This window comes from Canis lupus, chromosome 31 (assembly GCF_048164855.1).
Source record: "Canis lupus baileyi chromosome 31, mCanLup2.hap1, whole genome shotgun sequence".
Classification (NCBI taxonomy): Eukaryota; Metazoa; Chordata; class Mammalia; order Carnivora; family Canidae; genus Canis; species Canis lupus.
In genome coordinates, this window is record NC_132868.1 from 20,189,235 (window position 1) to 20,203,621 (window position 14,387).

Below are 14,387 nucleotides of genomic sequence, written 5' to 3' on the forward strand. Positions count from 1 at the left end.
TGCCTGTGTCTCTGCCTCTCTCTCTCTCTCTCTCTCTCTCTGTGTGTGTGTGTCTCTCATGAACAAATAAGTAAAATATTTTAATAAAAAAATCATGTAGGAACTACATATACATTTAAAGATTTTTATTTTTATTTCTCTTAAGTGAAGACTTCTTTTTTTTTTTAAGAATTATTTATTTATTCATGAGAAACACAGGGGAGGGGGGAGGGCAGAGACACAGGCAGAGGGAGAAGCAGGCTCCATGCAAGGAGCCTGATGTGGGACTCTATCCCAGGTCTCCAGGATCGCACCCTGGGCTGCAGGCAGCACTAAACCGCTGCACCACCGGGGCTGCCCAGATTTTTATTTTTTAAAGTAATCTTAACCCAACATGGGGCTCAAACTCAAAACCCCAAGATCAAGAATTGCATGTCCCACCGCCTGAGCTAATGAGGTGCCCCAGAAAATAAATATTTTTTTTTTCGAAGAAGGAGAGTCTTTGCATGCTTGGAAATATTTTTATTCAATCCTCATACTTAAGTTCGAGTGACTATAGAATTTTAGGTTGAAAATAATTTTTCCTCAGAATTTTATTTTATTTTATTTTTTTAAACATCACAAATATGTTTTTATTTGTCACCATTAAATGTATGAATTTTAAACAGATTCTTGGACTGGTGGTTCATATCCATCAGCTTGTTCAACTTTTAGCACCAGTCTAATCCCCCGTAGCTTTACCAGAACTACTAACTTCACCATGAAGCTCCATAAGTTTTCCCAATTCAAACTTGGGTTTCTTCAGCATTTTTACTTTTCTAACAAAGACATCATGGAGTGGATAAATAGACTGACAAGCTTTCTCTATATCTTTTCCAATGCTGTCTGGAATCAATTTATTGACTACTTCTTTCAAATCATTTGTCTGCACCTCTCAGGTCATGATTTCCATCATCTTTTTCCAGATTTGGCGGACCTGTTGGTGCTGAGCATAAGAGGTCTTCTGAATCTGATTATTGCATTTTTTAGTAAAACCAACACAAAATAGATGAAGCAAATAGCCATCGGTAGTCTTTACATCAACATGAGCTTCAGTCATGGTCTGCCATTTTTTGACCATGGAGCACATTTTGTCATGGGTAAGATCCATGCCATAGAAATTAGTCAGGCAATTTTTGCCCTGCACATCCTCAGTGATTAGCTTGAATTTCATAAATGTAACTTCATCATTCTGCAGATCAGCAAGGCTAACTTCAAAAACGCGACCCTTGAGACCATCAGATGCAATTTTGGTTCCTTGAGTTCTTGTGACTAGTGTTTTTCCAATATTTCTTATATTGAATATAGCTGGTGCTTTCACATAATACCAATCTTTCTTAGAAAATGGATCAACCACTTTCTTCTTGGCTCCCTTTTTGCCACCTTTCGTAAGGCACTTGTTCTTGCCGACCACCAAGGCGCTGCTCTGGGAGCTAAAAGGCTCCTCAGAATTTTAAAGGCATTTCTCCACTCTTTTCTAACATCCTGTATTGATCTTGAAAAGTCCCCTGCTATTCTGATCTTTTTAAAAGATTTATTTATTTATTCATGAGAGATAGAGAGGGAGAGGCAGAGGCATAGGCAGAGGGAGAAGCAGGCTCCCTGCGAGGAGCCTAATCTGGGACTCGATCCCAGGACTCCAGGATCACGCCCTGAGTGGAAGGTAGATGCTCAACCACTGAGCCACTCAGGTGTCCCTATTCTGATTCTATTATCTGGTTGTCTAGGGCTTTTTGAAAATTATTTTTAAATAATTTCTATGCCCCATGTGGGACTCAAACTCCTGACCTGGAGATCAAGAGTTACATGCTCTACAGACTGAGCCAGCCACGTGCCCCATTATCTGGTTCTTCAAATGAGACCTGTGTTCTCCCTATTTCTGTCTCTCTCCTCTCCTCTGCTGCTCTCCTTCCATCTCCTCTGTTGCATTCCATGCTTTTATGATTTTCTTCAGCATACTTTAACGTTTATGACATGGATTTGTGTGCCAGGTACTCAATGGGCATTTTCAATATAGAGAATTATTACTTCAGTTCTGGGAAATTTATTTGTATTCTATCTTAAATAAATCTACCCCCCCCCCATATTCTCTGGTCTCACAGCAAATTCTATTATTCTCCATCTCTTGGAATACTCTTAATTTCTTCTTATCACTCGTGCTTTCCACCTCTTTGATTTTCGTATTATGCTTTCTGGGAGTTTTCTTTATCTTTCAACTGTTTATTGAACTTCTATTCTACCGATCATGTCTTTAATTTTTGAAGAGTTCTATCTTGTTATCTAATTGTTCTTAGTTTTAGGTGTAATATACTCTTATTCATAGCTATAATATTTTATCTTACTACTCAGATGTTGTTAATGGTAATTTTTTTAGATATATTATTTTTAAAAAGATTTTATTTATTTATTCATGAGAGACACACACAGAGAGAGAGAGAGAGGGACAGACAGGCAGAGGCAGAGGGAGAAGCAGGCTCCATGCAGGGAACCCGACGTGGGACTCCATCCCGGGACTCCAGGATCACGCCCTGGGCCGAAGGCAGGTGCTCAACCGCTGAGCCACCCAGGCGTCCCTGTTAATGATAATTTTTAAGTATTTTCTTCTGTTCTTTATATGGCTTGTGTTTTATATAAATCCCTCCATTTTAGTTTAACTTTTTAATTGAGGTATTGATTATTGAAATGTATATAGAATTTGGTTATACAACTTGATGAATTTCCAACTGATTACAGTCCTGTAACCACACCCAGATCAAGATACAGAATATTCTAAAAAAAAAAAAAAAAGATATAGAATATTCTAGTAACACAAAAAGCTCCCTCATGACCCTTTCCAAGCAATATAACCTCCTAAGAAGTAACCACTCTTTTTTTTTCAAAGACTTTATTTATTTATTCATGAGAGACACAGAGAGGGGGAGGCAGAGACACAAGCAGAGGGAGAAGCAGGTTCCCTGTGGGGAGCCCGATGCGGGACTGGATCTCAGGACCCCAGAATCACACCCTGAGCTGAAGTCAGACGCTCAACCACTGAGCCACCCAGACGTCCCAGAAGTAATCACTTTTTAAATTTCTATCAACAACAGTTTGTTTTATTGGTTTTCAGCTTCATATCGGTGGAGTCATACAGTGTGTCCTCTTCTGTGTCTGGCTTATTACATTCAACAATATTAAAGCAGTTTGATTCATCCATGTAATCAATGTAGCAGTTGTTAATTATTTTGTTGTTGTATAGTATTCCATTGTATAAGTATACCACAGTTTATTTATTACTTTCCTGTTGAAAGATGTTTGGGTTAGGCACCTGGGTGGCTCAGTGGTTGAGCGTCTGCCTTCGGCCTCTCTCTCTCTCTCTCTCTGTCTCTCATGAATAAATAAATAAAATCTTTAAAAAGAAAAGACCTTTGAGTTGTCGCCAGTTTGGATCTATTATGAATAAATCTACTAAGAGTATTCCTGTACATGTTTATTATAGATGTAAGCTACTCAGTTTTCAGGGGTATAAATTCAGGAGTGAAATTACTAAGTCTTAAGGTTTATAAATACTTAGCATTAAGATGTATTGTCAAATAGTTTTTCAAAGTGGCTGTACCAGTGTAAATTTCTGCCTGCAACATATGAAAGTTCTAGTTGTTCCATATCCTCATCAACACTTGTTATTGTCACTCTTAAAATTTGTCATTCTAGTTGGTATATAGCAATATTTCATTGCAGCTTTAATATGAACTTCCCTGCTAAGCTTATTAGCTATTTGCATATACTTTTTAAAAAAGCATTTTATTTTTAAGTTATGTTTACACCAAATGTGGGGCTCGAACTCATAACCCTAAAATCAAGTGTTGTACATACTGCTGACTGAGCTGGCCAGGCATCCCTGCATATCCTTTTTGTCTTATTAAGTAAAACTTTTTAAAGATTTCTTTATTTACTTGAGAGAGAGAGAGAGCGAGAGAGCGAGCACAAGTGGGAAGGGCAGAGGGAGATGGAGAAAGAATCCCAGGCAGGCTCCCTGCTGAGTACAGAGATGCAGGGCTCCATCCCACAACCCTGAGATCATGACCTAAGATGAAATCAGGAGTCGGACACCTGACTGTGCCACCTAGACACTCCCTTATCTTTTTTTCTTTTTTTCTTTTCTACATGAAATGTCTGTTGAAGATTTTGTCCATTTTTTAGAAAATTGGGTTGTATATTATCTGTTCTGAGTAATAGTTACCTTCAAGAAATACTGGCTTAAAACCCCAGTAAACATTTTTCATCTTGGTTTTTGTGCGTCAGGAAACCTGGTATGGCTTAGATGGGTGCTTCTGGCTTGTTTTTTTTTTTTGTTTTTTTGTTTTGTTTGTTTGTTTGTTTGTTTTATGAAGTTGTAGTCAACAGGTTAACTAGGGCTGCAGTCATCCTCAGGCTTGAGTAGGATTGGAGATCCACTTCCAAGATGGCTTACTTACATGGCTGGCCACTTGGTGCTGCCTGTTGGCAGGAGGCCACAGTTCCTTGCCATGGGGACTCTTCCTAGGGTGGCTTGACATTTCTCACAACATTGCTGCTGGCTTTGCCCAGAGCAAGTGACCCAGGTGAGAGGAAGGCAGAAGCTTCCATGTCTTTTCTGACCTAGCTTTTGAAGTTATATTTTGTCATGTGTGTAACACTCTTGGTTGCAGAAGTCTGTCTAGCTCAGCATGTGAGAGAACTAACTAGACAAGGGTGTAAAAATCAGGAAGAAAAGACCAGTGGGGATTGTTTGGGGAGCTGGCTTCCAAAGGTTGTCTGCCCTTTTCTACATATTCTGGTAAAAGTTCTCCGTCAGGGGCACCCGGGTGGCTCAGTGGTTGAGCGTCTGCCTTTGGCCCAGGGCGTGATCCTGGGGTCCCGGGATCGAGTCTCACGTTGGGCTTCCCACAGGCAGCCTGCTTCTCCCTCTGCCTGTGTCTCTGCCTCTCTCTCTGTGTCTCTCATGAATAAATAAATAAAATCTTTAAAAAAAAAGTTCTCCATCAGATGTGGCAACACTGTCAGAATGACTTGCCTTTTTCACTCTTAATACTGCCTTTTGGTGACTAGAATTTAACAGCTTTATAAAGATAAAATTTATCCACTTAAAGTGCAATTCAACACCGTTAGTATATTCACAAAGTTATGCAACCATCACCACAATCTGTTTTTGAATATTTTCGTCATCCTTAAAGGAAACCTACTACCAAACCTACTACCAGTCATTCCCTATTCCTCCTGCAAATGCCCAGCCCTAGAAAAACACTAATGTACTACTTTCTCTGTATATAAAATTGTCTGTCCTGGACATTTTATATAAATTAAATCATACAACATATGTTCTTTTTTGATTGGCTTTTTCATTTAGCAAAATATATAGAAGAATCATCTATGTGGTAGCCTGTAACAATATTCCATTCCTTGTATTACTGCCAAATAATATTCTACTATATGGACATATCACATTTAACCATCCAAGAGTTGAAGGATCACTTGGATTGTTTTTACTTTTTGGCTGTTATGAATAGTGCTACTATGAACATTCATGTATAAGTTTTTGTATGATCATATGTTTTCAGATACCTCGGATAAATAACAAGGAATGGAATTGTTGGGTTGTGTATAAGTCTAACTTTTTCTTTTAAGACCTTATTTTTGGGGGGCACCTGGGTTGCTCTGTCAGTTAAGCATCTGCCTTTGGCTCTGGTCATGATCTCACAGTCCAGAGATCCACCCCCACGCTGGGTTCCCTGGCCCAACGGAGAGCTTGTCCCTCTTCTTCTGCCCCTCCCCCACTCGTGCTCTTCCTTACTCATTCTTGCTCTCTCTCTCAAATACATAAATAAAATCTTTATAAAAAGAAAGACTTTATTTTTTAAGACCTTAATTCTTTAGGGACATTTTAGGTTCACAGCAAAATTAAGAGGAAAGTACAAAGATTTCCTACATACCCAGTGAGCCCACACATGCATAGCCTCTCCCATTATCAACATCCCCTACCAGAGTGGTGTATTTGTTACAACTGATAAACCTACATTGAAACATCATAATCACCAAAGTCCTCAGTTTATATTAGGATTCACTGTTCCTGTTGTCCATTCTGTGGGTCTAGAAAAATGTGTAGTCATGTATTCATCATTACAATGTCATACGGCATACTTCCACTGCATAAAACTCCTTTGTGCTCAGCCCATTCATCCTTCTCCCCCACCCCGAGCCCCTGGCTATCACTGACATTTTTAGTGTCTCCACAGTTTTGCCTTTTCCAGAATGTCATATAGTTGGAATCATATAGTTATGTAGACTTTTCAAATTGGCTGCTTTCACTTAGTAATATTCATTTAAATTTCTTTCATATCTTTTCAGCACTTGATAAGTTGGCTGTTTTAGTGCTGAATAATATTCTGTTTTCTGGATGTACCATAGTTGATCCATTCACCCAATGAGGAACATCTTGGTTGACTCTAAGTTTTGGCAATTATGAATCAGGCTGTTATAAACATCTGTGTGCAGGCTTTTGTGCGGATGTAAATTTTCAACTTCTTTTTTTTTTTTAAGATTTTACTTAGAGCACACATGCAAGCAGGAGGAGGAGCAGAAGGAGAGGAAGAAAGAGACTCCTTGGTGAGCAGGGAACCCGACACAGGACTCAATCCTGGGGCCCTGAGATCATGACCTGAGCTGAATGCAGATACTCAAAAGACTCAGCCACCCAGGGGCCCCTAAATTTTCAACTTCTTTGGGTAAAGAGACCAAGGAGTGTGCTGGATCATATGGTAAGAGTATGTTTAGTTTTCCAAGAAGCTGCCATACTGTTTTCCAAAGTGGCTAAACAATTTTGCCTTCCCACCAGTAGTGAATGAGAATTCCTATTGCTTCACATTTTCATCAGCATTTGATATTGTCAGGTTTTGGATTTGAGACATTTTAAGAGGTATCATCACACCGTAGTTTCATTTTGCATATCCTGGTGACATGACGTAGGGCATTTTTTCATATGCTCATTTACCTTCTGTGTATCTCTTTGGTGAAGATGTCTCCTAAAGTCTTTGGTTCATGTTTTAAACAGGTTGTTCATTTTTGTATTGCTGAATTTCAAGAGCTCTTTGCAGGAGTGCCTAGCTGGCTCAGTCATTGGAGCATGGGACTGTTGATCTTGAGGTTATAAGTTTGATCCCCACATTGGGTGTAGAGTTTACTTGTAAAAAAGAAGTTATTTGGGGGATCCCTGGGTGGCTCAGCAGTTTAGCACCTGCCTTTGGACCAGGGTGCGATCCTGGAGTCCTGGGATCGAGTCCCACATCAGCTCCTGGCATGGAGCCTGCTTCTCCCTTTGCCTGTGTCTCTGCCTCTCTCCCTCTCTCTCTCTCTCTCTCTTTCTCTGTCTGTCTATCATGAACAAATAAATAAATCTTTAAAAAAAGAAGTTATTTGTATATTTTGGATAACAGTCCTTTAGCAAATATATCTTTTACAAATATTTTCTCCCAGTCTGTAGCTTGTCTTCTCATTCTCTTGAGATTTTCATAAAGTAGAAGTTTTTAAATTTAATGAAATCTTATCAATTATTTCTTTCATGGATTGTTCCTTTGGTGTTATAGCTGAAGAATCATCACCATATCCAGGATCATCTAGGTATTCTCCTATGATATCTTCTAGGAGTTTTATAGTTTTGTATTTTACATTTAGGTCTCTAACCCAATTTGACTTAATTGTTGTAAAAGGTGTAAGGACTGTGTCTACATTCCCTTTCCCCCACTTTTTGCATGTAGATGTTCAGTTATTCCAGCATGATTTATTGAGAAGACCATCTTTTCTCCTATGTATTGCTTCTACTCCTTTGTTAAAGATCAGTTAACTATATTTATATGAGTCTATTTTTGGGCTCTCTATTCTCTTTTGTTGATCTATTTGTTCTTTCTCTAATATTACTTTGGATTACTGTAGCTTTTAGAATGTCTTGAAGTCCAACTTTGTTTTTTCCTTCAATATTTTGTTGATCATTCTGGTTCTTTTGACTCTCCATATCAACTTTAGAATCAGTGTGTCAGTATCCACAAAATAACTCTCAAAGATCTCTATTGTATTGGATCAAGTTGGAAATAACCAACAGTTTGACAATATTGAGTCTTCCTATCCATGATAAATACCTCTTTATTTATTTAGTATTCTTGGGATTTTATTGACCAGAGTTTCTTTGTTTTCCTCATATGTCTTCTATATAATTTGTTAGATTTATACCTAATTATTTCATTTTCTTGTTAGTGTACATGACATTATTTTTAATTTCAAATTCTTTGTTAATTGCTGATATATAGGAAAACAACAGAGTTTTATTTATTAACCTTGAATCCTACAATGTTGCTAGAATTGTTAATTCCAGTTTTTTATTTTTACTTTTTTTGTAGATTCTTTAAGCTTTTCTACATAGACAATCATGTCCCTTATGAGTAAAGGCAGTCTTATTCCTTTTTTCTCAGTCTGTATATTTTTAAATTTCATTTCTTGTGTCATTGCCTAGGACATCCTATGACTTCCAGGATGATACTGAAAAGGAATGGCATCTGTTCTTGATCTTAGTGGTAAAGCTTTCTAGTTTCTCACTAAAGTGTGATGGATGTCAGCTGTAGGGTTTTGGGTTTTTTTGTAGATTATCAAGCAGGGAAAATTCCCTTTCATTCTTAGTCTACTGAGAGCTTTTTTTTTTCTTTTAAACTTTTAATTTTAAGTAAACTCCATACCACATATGGGTCTCAAACTGACAACCCCAAGATCAAGAGTCACATGCTCCACTGACTAAGCTAGCCAGGCACCTCCGTTTACTAAGTTTTATCATTAATGGATGCTAGATTTTGTTGATGCTTTTTCTGTATCTGTAGATATGATTCTGTGATTATTCTTTTTTACCATGTGGATGTGATGGGTTACATTAATTGATATTTAAATGTTGAATTAGTCTTGCAACTCGGATAAATCCCACTTAGTCATGCTGTAAAATTCTTTGTATACATTGTTGGACTAGATTTGCTAATATTTTTATATTATGTTCATGAGGTATTGGTTTGTAGTTTTCTTGTAATGTTTTTTTCTGGTTTTGGTTTTAGGACAATGCTCTCCTCCTAGAATAAGTTAGAAAGTTTTCCCTCTGCTTCTATCTTTTAAGACACTAAAGAGAATTGGCATTAAATTCTTCCTTAAATGTTTCATAGAATCTACCAGTAATCCATCTGGATTTGGTGCATTTTTGGAAGATTATTCATTACTGATTTAATTTCTTTAATAGATATCAGGTCATTCAAATTGTCCATTTCTTCTTGTAGGAGTTTTAGTAGATTGTGTCTTTCAAGAAATTGGTCCATTTCATCTAGTTTGTCAAATCTGTGGGCATAGAGTTGTTCATAGTACTTTTTTTTAAAGATTTTATTTATTTACTTATGAGAGACGCACAGAAAAAGAGAGGCAGAGACATGGACAGAGAGAAGCAGGCTTCTTGCAAGGAGCCCGATGTGGGACTCAATTCCAGGACCCCGGGATCACGCCCTGAGCTGAAGGCAGATGCTCAACTACTACTGTGCCACCCAGGCATCCCCATGGTACTTTATTATCACGTAAATGTCCATGGGATCTGAGGCAAGGACCCTTTCTTCATTTTTTTTTTAAAAGATTTTATTTATTTATTCATGAGAGACACAGGGAGAGAGAGGCAGAGACACAGGCAGGAGAAGTAGGCTCCATGCAGGGAGCCCGACATGGGACTCGATCCCAGGTTTCCAGGATCAGACCCTGAGCTAAAGGCGGTGCCAAACCGCTGAGCCACCTGGGCTGCCCCTTCATTTCTGATATTAGTAATTTGTGTCCTCTCTCTTTTCTTCCTTAGCCTCACTAGTTTATCAATTTTATTAATCTTTTTAAAGTACTAGCTTTGTTTTCACTGATTTTCTTTTGAATTCTTACCTTCAACTTTATTGGCTTTTGCCCTAATTTTAATAATTATTTATTTTCTTCTGTTTCTTTTGCATTTAATTTGCTCTCTTTTCCTAATTTCCTAAGGTGGAGGTTTAGATGACTGATTTTACACCTTTCTTCCTAATATTTGTAGTCAATACTAAAAATATTCTTTAAGCATTGCTTTCACTGCATCACTCAAGTTGGGTAAGTTGTGGGGTTTTTTTCCATTTAGTTAAAAATATTGTTAAATTTCTCTTGAAATTTCTTCTTTGACGTGTTATTTAGAAGTGTGTTGTCTGACCTCCCAATTATTTGAGGCTTTTCCAGTTGTCTGTTATTGATTTCTAGTTTAATTCTGTTTTAGTCTGAGCAGGCATTGTATGATTTCCTTCTTTTTTAAAGATTTCCTTTATTTATTCATGAGAGACACAGAGAGAGAGGCAGAGATATAGGCAGAGGGAGAAGCAGGCTCCCTGCAGGGAACTCAACCCAGGACTCCTGGATAACGCCCTGAGCCAAAGGCAGCTATAACGCCCTGAGCCAAAGGCAGCTGCTCAACCACTGAGCCACCCTGATTTCCCTGATTTCCATATTTAAAAACTTGTTTACATTTGTCTTATGGCCCACATGTGGTCCATCTAGGTGAATATTCCATGTGAGTTTGAGAATATGTTTTCTGCTGGTCTACACAGGTGTCCATTATATCCAGTTTATTGATAGTATTGTTGAGTTCAACTATGACCTTACTGATTTTCTGCTTGCTTGGTCCGTCCATTTCTGATAGAGGGGAGTTGAACTCTCCAGCTCTACTATTGGAGACATCTATTTCTCCTTGCAGTTCTATCAGTTTTTGCTTCACATATTTTGATGCTCTGTTAGGTGCATACACTGAGGATTGTTTTATCTTCTTGAAGAATTGACCCCTTTATGATTATGATTGTTATGATTATGTAGTATCTCTTTTTAAACTCTGATAACTTTACTTACTCTGAAGTCAGCTGTCTGAAGTTAATATAACTACTTTTTTTTGTAGTGAGAAACAGTATATTTATATAGTCTCACAGTGTATTACAACAAATTACAAAGAGAAAATAGTAATTTTTTCAGGAAGAAAATTCATGGACATTACCTTAAAAAAAACAATGCTTAGAGGCACCTGGCTGGTTCAGTCAGTAGAGCATGTGACTTTTGATCTCAGAGTTGTAAATTCAAGCCCCATGGTTGGGGTAGAGATTACTTAAAAATACAACCTTAAAAAAAATGTGTTTATTATGACCTTAAGTTTTGTTTTTTGCTTTTTTTTAAATATTTGTTCTTATTGAAGTTCAATTTGCCAACATACAGTATAACACCCAGTGCTCATTCCATCAAGTGCCCTCCTCAGTGCCTGTCACCCAGTCACCCCATCCCCCCCACCCACCTCCCCGCTTTCTGTTAGTATTAGCATGGTATATTTTTCTTCATCTACTTATTTTTTATATGTATATATGTGTCTTTCTATTTTTAAATTTTTTATTTATTTTAGAGGGAGAGAGTGTGAGTGAGGGGAGGGGCATGGGGTGGGGAGAGAGAGAGAGAGAGAGGGAAATCTCAAGCTGACTCTACTCTGGGCCTGACACAGGGCTTGATCCCAGGACTATGAGATCTTGACCTGAGTCAAAATCAAACGTTGGATGCTTAACTGACTGAACCACCCAGGCATCCCTGTGTCTTTATATTTAAAGTGGGTTTATTGTAGACAACATATAGTTGGGTTATTTTTTTATCAATTCTGACAATCTCTTTTGTGTGTTTGTATCATTGATAGTCAAGGTGATTATTGATGTAGTTGGGTTAATCTCTACCATTTTCTATATGTTGCTATTTGTACTATTTTTGTCTTCCATTATGTTTGTCTCCTGTGCTTTTTAGTTTAGCACTTTATAATTCCACTTTGTCCTTACTTAATCAGTTATAGTTAAAAATTTTTTTTAATTGTTGTCCGAGAGCTTGTAGTAGACATTTACAACTAATACAAATCCACTTCCAAATAACACTACACTGCTTTGCCACTAGTGGGAGTACATTTTATTTTATTTTATTTTCAAAGATTATTTATTTATTCATGAGAGACAGAGAGAGAGAGAGAGAGAGGGAGAGAGGCAGAGACACAGGCAGAGGGAGAAGCAGGCTCCATGCAGGGAGCCTGATGCAGGACCCAATCCCAGGTCTCCAGGATCATGCCCCAGACTGAAGGTGGCGCTAAACCACTGAGCCACCAGGGCTGCCTGGGAGTACTTTTTAATAAGAAAGTTTGAATTCCTCTCTCCCATCTCTTACATCATTGCTGTCATTCATTTCACTTTATAAGCATATGTGAAAGCACACATACTCAAATAGTTAAATAGCACTGTTGGCATTATTTTGAACAAACTGTTAGGTCAGTTAAGAATAAGAAAAAAGTTTATTTTCACTTAATTCTTCGTTATTCTTCTTTTATGTAGATCTGAGTTTCTGATCTATATTATTTTCCTTCTTTCTATATTATTTTCCTTCTTTCTAAAGAGCTTCTTTTAACATTTCTTGGAAGGCAACAAATGCACGCCCTCAATTTTTTTTTAACCTGAGAGTATTTCTCCTTCACTTTTGAAGGACACTTTCACGAGGTACAGAATTCTAAGTTGGTAGCTTTTTTTCCTTAGTATTTTATTTTTAAATTTTATTTAAAAATTTTTTTGAGAGAGCAAGCAAGCCATTGCACATGAGCTGGAGGCAGGGTGGCAGGAGAGGGAGAATCTCAAGCAGGCTCCATGCTTAGTGTGGAGCCTGACAGAGGACTCAATCCCACGACCCTGAGATCATGACCTGAGCCGAAATCAAGAGTTGGAGGGTTAACTGACTTGAGACACCCAGGTGCCCCTCTCAATATTTTGAACATTTCACATTGCTCTCCTTGGTTTAATCATTTCTGAAAATTGAGATGTAATGGTTTGCTACGCTATAGGTAAGGTTTTTCCTCTGGCTTCTTTCAGGAATTTTTCCTCCATCTTTGATTATCTATAGTTGGAAAATGATAGGCCTAGGTATAATTTGGTTGTTATTGTTTAGGGGTGTTTGTTTGGCATTTATTCTGTTTGGTGTAATCTAGTTTTCTTGGATCTGTACTTTGGTGTCTGTTTTGGTTGGTATAAGAGTATCATAAATTAGGTGGATTATAAACTATAGAAATGCATTTCTCACAGTCATTGAGGCTGGTAATCCAAGATCAAGACACTGGCAGATGCAGAGGATCCACTTCCTGATTCATAGATAGTTGTGTCTTTTTGCTGTGTGCTGACATAGTACAAAGAGCTAGGGGAGCTCTCTGGGCTTTAATTTATTTTTAAGGTTTACTTATTTATTCGAGAGAGAGAGCGCGTGCACAAGACAGGGAGAGAGGCGGAGGGAGGGGGAGAAGTAGACTCCCCCACTGAGCAGGGAGCCTGAGGCAGGGCTCTATCCCAGGATCCTGGGATCATGACCCAAGCCGAAGGCACACGCTTAACCAACTGAGCCACCCAGGCGCCCCTGGGCTCTCTTTTATAAGGGAACCAATCCCATCCTTATGATCTAATTACCTCCAAATAACAGGTCATTGATTAGGTTTCAACATGAATTGGGGGGAGGGACACAGTCTACAGCAATCTGATATGAATATGGGTGAAATTCTCAGCTATTATTGTTTCAGAAGTATTTCTGTGTTCTTTTCTTTTTTGGTTACTGTTCCATGTAAGTTATGCCTTTTGTAGTTGTCTCATAGCTCTTGGATAGTTCGTTCTATTGGGTTTTTTTTTCTCTTTGCATTTCAGTTTTGGCAGTTTCTATGGGAGCATTCCTTAAGCTCAGATTCTTTCTTCAGCAATATCCTGTCTCATTAAAGATCTTCATTTCTGTTAGTGTTTTTGATCTCTAGCATTTTTTTGATTCTTAGAAGTTTTCTGTTTACCTTGCTTATCTGTTCCTGTATGAGGTCTACTTTGTCCATTATAGCCCTTAGCATATTAATCAGTTGTTTTAATTCACTGTTAATTCTAACATCCCAGCCATATCTGAGTCTGGTTCTGATGCTTATTAGCTCTTTAAACTGTGGGTTTGGCCCTTCTAATTTTTTTGATAGCCAGACATGAATGAAAAAGGATTGGTGTAGGCCTTTAGTAATGTGGGTGGAAGAAAGTGGTCTATAGTCCCGGGATTAGGTCTCAATCTTTTAGCATGTCTGTACCTCTGCACTGTAAACTTCACAAGTGCTTCTGAGTTCCCCTACCCCACAACCGCCCCCCCCCCCCACCTCCAACAACAGAAGGCTAGAAGAGGCTGGAGTTGAAGATTTCTCTTCTGTGGGTCACTAGGCTCTGATAAAATCCTAGGTTAGGGTCTGGTTAGTTTTTCCTGGGGGAACTAGTGCTTTC

The 14,387-nt window shown here is 38.2% G+C and overlaps 1 pseudogene; it reads right to left on the reverse strand.

The window, feature by feature from the left end:
* Nucleotides 1-639: 639 nt before the first annotated feature.
* Nucleotides 640-13,963, reverse strand: LOC140622347 (small ribosomal subunit protein eS1 pseudogene; annotated as a pseudogene).
* Nucleotides 13,964-14,387: the final 424 nt, after the last annotated feature.